This window comes from Acyrthosiphon pisum, chromosome X (genome assembly GCF_005508785.2).
Source record: "Acyrthosiphon pisum isolate AL4f chromosome X, pea_aphid_22Mar2018_4r6ur, whole genome shotgun sequence".
NCBI lineage: Eukaryota > Metazoa > Arthropoda > Insecta > Hemiptera > Aphididae > Acyrthosiphon > Acyrthosiphon pisum.
In genome coordinates this window covers 131,665,854-131,674,987 of record NC_042493.1, presented here as the reverse complement: position 1 = coordinate 131,674,987, position 9,134 = coordinate 131,665,854, and positions in this window count along the sequence as shown.

Genomic DNA, 9,134 nt, shown 5'->3' with positions numbered 1-9,134 from the left:
ATACAATTATATGATATCATTGAATTCAAATTTAATACAATCCATTATACAGTGACCCACTTGTACCTACTATACTGAAGACTTACCAGCTTTTTTTATATCAATTATATCTGAAAAAGTCCGGATTTATCGTCATTACGTTGGAAATATTTCTAATTGCATCATTACCAGAAAATAATGGAAAATAAGTATTATTTCCTAGTCAATATCTAACTTGATCGGAAATATCATTATTGACTATTCATTAACGTTAATTTCTTACGTATTTGCCGGTAACACATAAATATATTTATGTGGCAGAAAGATACCTTATATCTACACAATCAATAAAAAAAATATATATATAAATATAAAGTACTGTGTTTATAATCAATATATTATCATATTTTGTATATTATTGTATATCTATGTATTTGTAATGTAAAAAATTGTTGCCCCCCCCCCCCCCAGAATTTTGCTTTGGATCAGTGCGATACTGTGCCACTTATAGCGTGGTGGCATTCTAGTGTATTATTCTGTAGACATGAAATTAGCATGCTAAATTTAAAATTGGTTAGTATAAAGTAGGTATAAGAGGTGGTTACAAAATCAGTGGCACCAATCACCTAATTTATCTATGACATCTGTCGTAGAAGATTATTTAGAAGGCGTGGGAGGAATGCAGGGGTCCATGACCTGTGAATCTAGAATTGTACGTACTAGTTACTTATTATGGTCATATGAAAATTACTACAAAATAAGTATTCCTTTCTACACTTCAAAAATTACAAATACATCTCAACGGGCCCCTAAAATAGCCGGGCCCCCTTTACTCCGGGTCCGACGCCCCTCTGATCAGTAGGGTTGGGCAGTATCTAAGATACGTATCTTAGATACAATTGTATCTAGTATCTTGTATCTCTCGATATGAGGTATCGAATGTATGAATGCGATACTTTAAAAATTAAATTTTTTACGTATATTTTCACACGCCTATATCTACCATCCGCGATTGTTTGACTACCTATGTTATAGTATATGTGTAAAAGGCGCGGAAAATTTAAATTTATGAATACCATAATTTAATTGCAATATATTAATTAATTCAAAATTATCAACAATTCTGATTTTTACCATCATAATTAATATTTTGGCAATACAAATACAATTAAGTAAATAGTTACAGGTGATTTCCTATAGGCTTTAGCCTACTACTTGCAGGAATAAATATTATAAGCTGTCATTTTTGAAAAATTAGTATTTTTAAAAGGAAACAAGACGTACTATACTAAATAATTAATAAATAAATAAATTATTCGTTTTCCAGGCGTTAAGTATAATATAAATATTAAATTCAACCCAGACTAGTGACTATTATTACTCAATTAAACATTAATTATAACATATGTACTTACTAAAATTATTAGTATGATTTTATAAATATAATTAAATATCAAGTAATTACTAATTAGTAATATTATTGACTATAGTATTATAATAATCAGAATTTACGGTTTTTATCAATATAATAATATGTTATAATAAAATACTAGGTTAATAATTAAGTTATTGCTTATTGCCTATTTATGTAGTTTATGACTATCTAAATAGTTATATGTACGTGAATAATAATTAATTGTCTTGTAGAATATTATTATTATGTTATTACATTTTGTGGTCTATATTAACTAACTAATATACCTACCTAATCGTGTACAAATAAAATGTTTGAAAAAACCTATGATTAATTTTATTCAAATGTATCGAGTATCGAGTATCTAAATACTTACAAATCAATGGTGACATTTAGGGGGGACTGGGTGGGCATTTTCCCTCCCAACGTGTCATTAGCGGGTCGCTGTCGGGCCGGGTATGGACTAGTTTTGAGCTTTCTTATAGTAATAGTAGCTAATAGGTAATATATATAAGTATCCTTCTATATATGTATTAATTATTTAGTTATTGTTCTCTCTCAAAAATATGGGTTACTTGTGTTCATGATAGTAACCTTTGATACTAACTATAGTAAGTATACAATTATGTAAGAAGGCTATTTGTATTGAGATAAAAATGCAATTGTAATTTGTAATGTAATGTAATGTAATTTACAATATTTGTTAGCGAGTGTTTTTTTTGTCAATTATATTTTGGGCTGATTAAAATGTTGCCCCCCCTCTCAAAAACTGAAATGATGCCTTTGCTTATTACGATGTAAGTATCAAGTGTCTCGATACTCCAATTGTCTCCGATACAGTCTTAAATAATAAATGTATAAAATACCTACCGAATATCCATAAAAAATTTCATAAAAATCGGTCAAGCCGTTTCAGAGGAGTTTGGCGACTAACATTGTGGCACGAGAATTGTATATAATATAAGATATGTGCTTACATGTGTGTAGGTATCTACATAATATTATATACATTATATTATAAGAAGGTAGTAATATTTACAAGACTGGGCAAATTAATTCGTTAAGTTAAGTTATTTTAAAATAATAAGGTTAAGTTAAGTTAAAAGTTACTGGTATATTTTTTCGTTAACTCGTTAAGTTAAGAATTAACTTTGAAAAAAAAAGTAGGTAACTCAACTTATCGTAAAGTTAAAATTTGCCAATTTGCAAAAAAAAATCCAGACACATTATATGGTTAGGTTAGTTTAGTTAGGAGTTAATTAACTTAACGTTTTAACTTAATTTTAACTATTAACTCTTTAATGCCCAGCCTTGGTAATTTAGAGTGTGTACGCTATATATATATAAACAGTAAATCATATATAAATAAATACTAAAATACGTATATATATATATATATTATATATACCTATATATCGCGCACACAACCTATTTTCACATTACTACAATATTCATGACACATAATTGCTCTTGTATACAGGGCGATTCTTTTATCATTCAACACTCATTATTTCAAAAAGTGTAAATTTTTTGAAAATATTATTTTACATACCCAGTTTCAAGTCGTTTACGAAACAATGTATTTATTAAAAAATTATATTTTTAAGCATTTTTTATCCTTATAATTGTTTAATTTGTTTACTTTTTTGAATGATAATGTAGAATTTTAATCATCATATTCCAAAGAAGAATATTTGTCTAAGTATTTCGTAGTTATGTCTTAGTTTATGATAGTTATATATATTTAAAGATTTGATGAGCGGATTGGAGTTGTACAGGTTTATCCGCGAAATGTTTGTCCACTGCTATTAAATATCTGGCGAGCACGAAACATCACAGACGCCTGTGATGTTGAGCAGCAAACACCGTTTAAAACATAAATATTATTATATCAGGACACTCGTGTATAGACCACTGGCACCACCCACTAGTTGATTCGTAGTAAATTTAGCAGAGTGCAATCAGAAAACGATTTAAAATATGTCTAATTTCATTAATTTATTTTCCTCGTCGTAGTACCTACTGTAGTAGTGTGGTTAGTCAAGTTGGCCAGAACAACCAAGGCTGGGAAAGTTAACTATTTTTTTTAACTCGTTAAGTTAAGTTAATTTGGAAGAATGTAAGTTAAGTTTAAAGTTAAAAGTTACTTTCCTATTTTTATTTAACTTGTTAAAGTTACAAGTTAGTTGGAAAAAATAAGTAACTTAACTTAGTTAAAAATAAGTTACTTTTTTTTTTCATATAAAACTTATAATTACACTATTTACACCTCATGTTAAAGATTTACAAATAACATAATATTATAATGTAGGTCTTTATATTATCTTAAAAAAATTTATTTTGTTCTAAGTACTTATAAATTATGAAATCCAACAATATAATTAAATTATTTGTATATTTTATTTGTTTACTTAAAAGTTTTCTAAAGTGATGGTAAAACTTTTAAATTTTACTTTGTTATTACCAATTATGAACTAAGTATTAATAATCAAATTAATTATAAATGTATATAATTTAACGTGATTATAAAATAAATTAACGAGTTAAGTTAGAAGCTTCTTTAAATAAAAAGTAACTCGTAAAGTAACTTAGTTAAGTAACTTAACTTTTTAACTTAACTTTAACTTTTTAACTCGTTAATGCCCAGCCTTGAGAACAACAATAGATAGTGCCATACTGATTTGTTTTTCTGTAATACTTGTGGACAATGCATGGAATATCTATATGTGATACGGTACGCAACCGACGACCAGTACAAAGTACAGGCGTCGTAGCTACCTATCTACACTTAACAAACCGCCATAACGGGCTACGGCGCTACATCGCCAACTCTCCCACCACGCCGCAAAGGCAAGGTTGATACGGGAAGGCAAGTCGCGCTGGACGAGTACCGGCCGCCGGCGACATCACTCCCTTACGTCGACCTTTGTACCGACAAAAGCCACGCTTGCCCACCGACCGTCCGACCGACCAACACCCACGCGGGGAAAATATATTACTTTCGTTGTTAGGCTTCTCCACGCGTGTTTACCACGGCTTTCGACAAGCCATCTCTATTGTCATCCGTGCCGTCGATATAATATCATAAGTTGACATTATCTGTATTTACTTGTATCATACGCCCACGGCGTGAACCACGCTGTAACGGTTTTTGTCTTATGTCTTCAAAATGAACGTCCCCCCGCGGGCATTACTATATACCGATCTAGTTGTATTCGTAGTGTTTGTGTAATTCCTGAAGTATAACCTACTTCCTCGCCACCACAACCACCATCAAAATCTGTGACCGGACTACCGCGACACACAGCTCCGCCGTAGCCGCGTCATATGATAATGATATGATCATCTATATGAATATGACTATGTAATATACTGACGTCTAACTTTACGATAACAATTAATGTTATTATGACATTGTCACTGGTAAAATGTCCAAAACTGGTGTTGCTGCGTTCACAGTGTTTTTGATTAGTTCGTAAACGTAACAAATATAAACTGAGAGGTGTCGAAACACGCACATACATTATACATACACGATACACAATACACATATTCGTTGTGTGTCTATTTCTTTTATTGTCAGTTTCTGGCTTAATAATATTCATTGTTCATTGCTGTTGTAAGGACTAAGGAATAATAGACAATTCACTGTTATGATTGTTGTGATGTCCTATTGTTCAGATCAAACTTTACAAAAAGTGTTGCTTAATGTATGCTTCACTCAGCTCGACAACATTTCTTTCAAATAAATTTCAGTCAATATTCGAGGTAATAATTTAAATATAAGCAGTAGAATCTAACTGTCTTTCAAAACAATTGCAATATGATTTTTTTTCTTTGTGTTCTGTTATTTTTCCAACGGGCATTACTTTAACGAAGAACATATAATACGATTTATATTAATGATAATAATATTTTAGTTCGTAGAGTTTGACATTAATTAGATTCTTAGCAGAGCGATGAATGTATTGAGTTTACAATTTGTATGTGTGTGTTTTTATTTTATTTGTGTCATGTACGTACACGATAAGTATAGTCGAAATAATGCTTCGATTTTGTAATAATATGCTCACAGATCATTGTACAAAAAATGCTTTCAAATAATAAATAACGGCCAGACTGTTTCACGTAGAAATCGGTCACATGTTATAAAACAATGAATTATCAATAACAAAAAGAGACGAGTACGGTTTAAGCAAGCGTAGCACATTTATAATGGTAAGAGCAAAGAGTGTTACTTTCTTATACAAAAGGAAGGGTAAAGGGGGTATCTAAAGCCGAAGGATGACCTAGTTTCGAGGCTCACGATAACCCTTTGAAAAAGCCGCCTAACACTCTCTGGTCAGCATAGCCGTATATAGTACCTCTCAGTAGTGCATGAGCACCAGACGGCAAACCGCATCCAAACCACAACTTTTCTACACCGAATTCTCCGAGCGGCAACTGGACTCCTTGTGTTGAGCAATAATCAGTGCGTCTTCGTTATTTCGAGTTGTTTAATTTTAAATATTATTTCTTGTCACCTAAAACTGATACAGCATAGCCCAGGAACGGCTGCGAGTCAGGTAAGACTATTGGTACAACAATTTGTGTTGATCGCTGGTATCACGCAGTAAAATCATTTGCTTACAACCTTACTGTACGGTGTATTTGGTCATATTCTCGAATCACGACCTCGAGAGCCCTCCGACGATCAGGAGGAAGGTAATAGCTTAAATCAGGTAATTCTAATATAACTATGACAGGCGTCTTATTTATATTTATATATATTATCTTATACTTCATCACTTCTTATTTTTGAGTTATTACAATTTTCAACTTCAGTATCTGGTTCGATGGGAAAATGAATATAGTTGGTGTATTGGGGTGGTTGAAATTCCCAGTAGCTTTAAAAATCGCCGGGAAAAACAAAAAAAAAATAAGGAAAAGCGGGAATTTTTACGCACGCAAAATCTGTTTTCAGCAAAATCGATTTTGGTCGTCGGTGTACCTCTAAAACAAATTACCGTAGATACATGTAATTTCCACTGAAAGTTTATATTAGTATTTTCTTTACACCATACAACTTTCAAAATATTTTGACTTGCTTGAACTATTTACGTTCTATTTATGTCAATAAAATTGTATTCATTGTTTGAGCTTTAAAATTTAATACGAGGCTCCCAGGGGCGCCCGCAGAGGAGCCAGTGGGTGCCATAGCACCCACTGGACATTTTTTAATGAACAAAAAAATCAGTGTATAATAATGTAAATATGTGACTACCTATGTAGTATTATGTATGTATTTTTATACTACCTACAAGCTACAACTATAAAAAATAAAAGAATTCCAATTAATTAAGATTCTAATTTTTTGTCATTTTAATATTATTATAATTTGATCAAATGTCTGTAGGTTTTTATACTGTTCATTTATTGGAATGAATTCACAGTACAAATTTTTCAAATTAAAATATCTATAACCAATAAATAATCTAAATAAAATGCATTATAATATTATTTTGCATTATATAGCGAGTTATTTTTATGTGTTAAGAGTTTTTGGGGAGTTATTTTTTGTATTGAGCTATAGGTACCTATGTTTAAAAATACAGGCATACATTGCGAAAAAATTCTGCGCACGCCTATGCGTATAACTAATATGATAACTGATAAGTAATGCAGTAATCCTATACATTTGTTACGAGTCTGTCTATATTTGGTTCTTGTAATAGCCAAAGTGTATTTTTTTTTTTTAAGAACCTTTAAACAGTTGCTGTGAATTTCTAATGGCACTAATGGCAGTATATTGTAAATTTTTGGACCAATATAATATAATATGTATGTGGATTGTGTTAATTTTTTGTAAATAGTTGGTACTTTAATATTAGATATTTGTCTAGTATTAAAAGTAAGGTTATTTTTATTATGTTAAGTATCGACGCTTTATAAGATAATTTTTTTATTGAGAGTACATTCATGTCATTGTACAAATATTTTGTATGGTTAGGTCTTGAGTCTTTTTTTAGGATAATTTTATTTTGTATTTTTTTTAATGGGTCTATAGTTGTATCTTAGGTATACGTATCTCCCCATATAAAACTACCATAATTAATTACGGATTCTATTAATAATTAATGCTTGATACGTACACTACTCTAATTGTCTTAAGTTTTAAGATATCTGCAGTATAATATGCATAAAATAAATTAATTTCACACCCACTGAGCTGATTTTCTGCGGGCGGCCCTGGAGGCTCCTAATATAATATTATTGCTACAATAGCAATTCAAAAGTATTAAAAATACAATTTTTATTTATAAGTATTTAAAGTTCAAATTTTGACAAGGTTAATTTTTACAAACATTTTAAACTCAAATTAGGACCGAATTACATATTAAAACCAAGAATAACGATTTTAGTTATTTTGTTATAATTTAAAAATATTATTCGTGGATATATGAAATTTTGTAACAAAACTCAACTGTTTGTGGTCAATGAAATGTTAGCTGTTTGTTATACAAAACAATTTGTCGATTAGATTTATTCTTTTATGTAATTTTAATAATTATTTCGAACTGTACGATTTAATATGTTAGGGTTCACAATATTTTGTAGGGAACTTGACGTATAGATGTTTGTGGAGATAGTAACACTTGCGAGTGGTATCGTGATGATGATGTACAGACGGCGGCTCGTTCTCGAATTATAGCCGAGTATACGTTGGCGAAATGGTTCCCCTCTGATGTCATTCGTGTAGCGCTCGGTGTCAGTGTAACAAATAATAAGTCGTCGTTGTCATTGACCTCAGTGGCGCCGACTTGTTTTTCATTTGGTGGGGCAAAGTATAAAAATTAGTTACCACCACCACCCACCACCCACGTGATTATAAGGTAAATTCAACTATCATAAAGCAAACACTAGGGCGAACCGCCCCATAAAAAATACGCTTTCGGCGCCACTGATTGACCCGTGTTTGAGGTCCGACCGTGTTGACGGGCATACGCGCACCGCCACCGCCACCGCCGCCGACGCCGGTGTCGTGTACACCACAGCCGGTTGGCCGTTTCACCCCCCCTCCCCCCGGCCCCCCTTCATACACTAATGTTCATTTACTTTCAACAAATTCACAAGTCGCATATGAACTGAAATATAAAACGCCTATAGTAGGGCTCACGAAAAGTGAGCGCTGGCGGCCGATGAGCGGGGCTCGAATATTCATTGAATACGTTCCCGTCGAAGTATTTGAAGTATGTCATAAGACGCACTGCATGACGTCGGGTCACCCGGTAATACAAACAATACTAGAAAATCTGAGAACCCTTAGCCCCGACAGTATTTGAGCTCCCCCCATCGGCCGCCAGCGCTCACTTTTCGTGAGCCCGACTATAGTTTTTACTCCTTAGAATGGATAACGCTCCGGCCCCCTTAAAGGAGCACACAATACAAAAAAAAAAATATTTAAATTATTTTTAAATGTTAAATTATTGTAACTGTGGCTATATGAAATGATTTGGTGAAAATCCGATGTAAAAAAAATTATTACTTTAAGAGGTATTAAGAAATGTAAAATAGCCGCGTGACGTCATTGGGCCCTACACATCGTAATTGCCTATCTTATACGTGTAAAAGTTCCTCGCTTCTCACAACGATTTACCCTCTTAAACATTTTATTTTTGGAATTTAATTTAAGTATAAATGTGTGGTTTTATGTGTTTATAAGACGACGCAATAATCAGAATTTCTATATGACGTTAAGTTT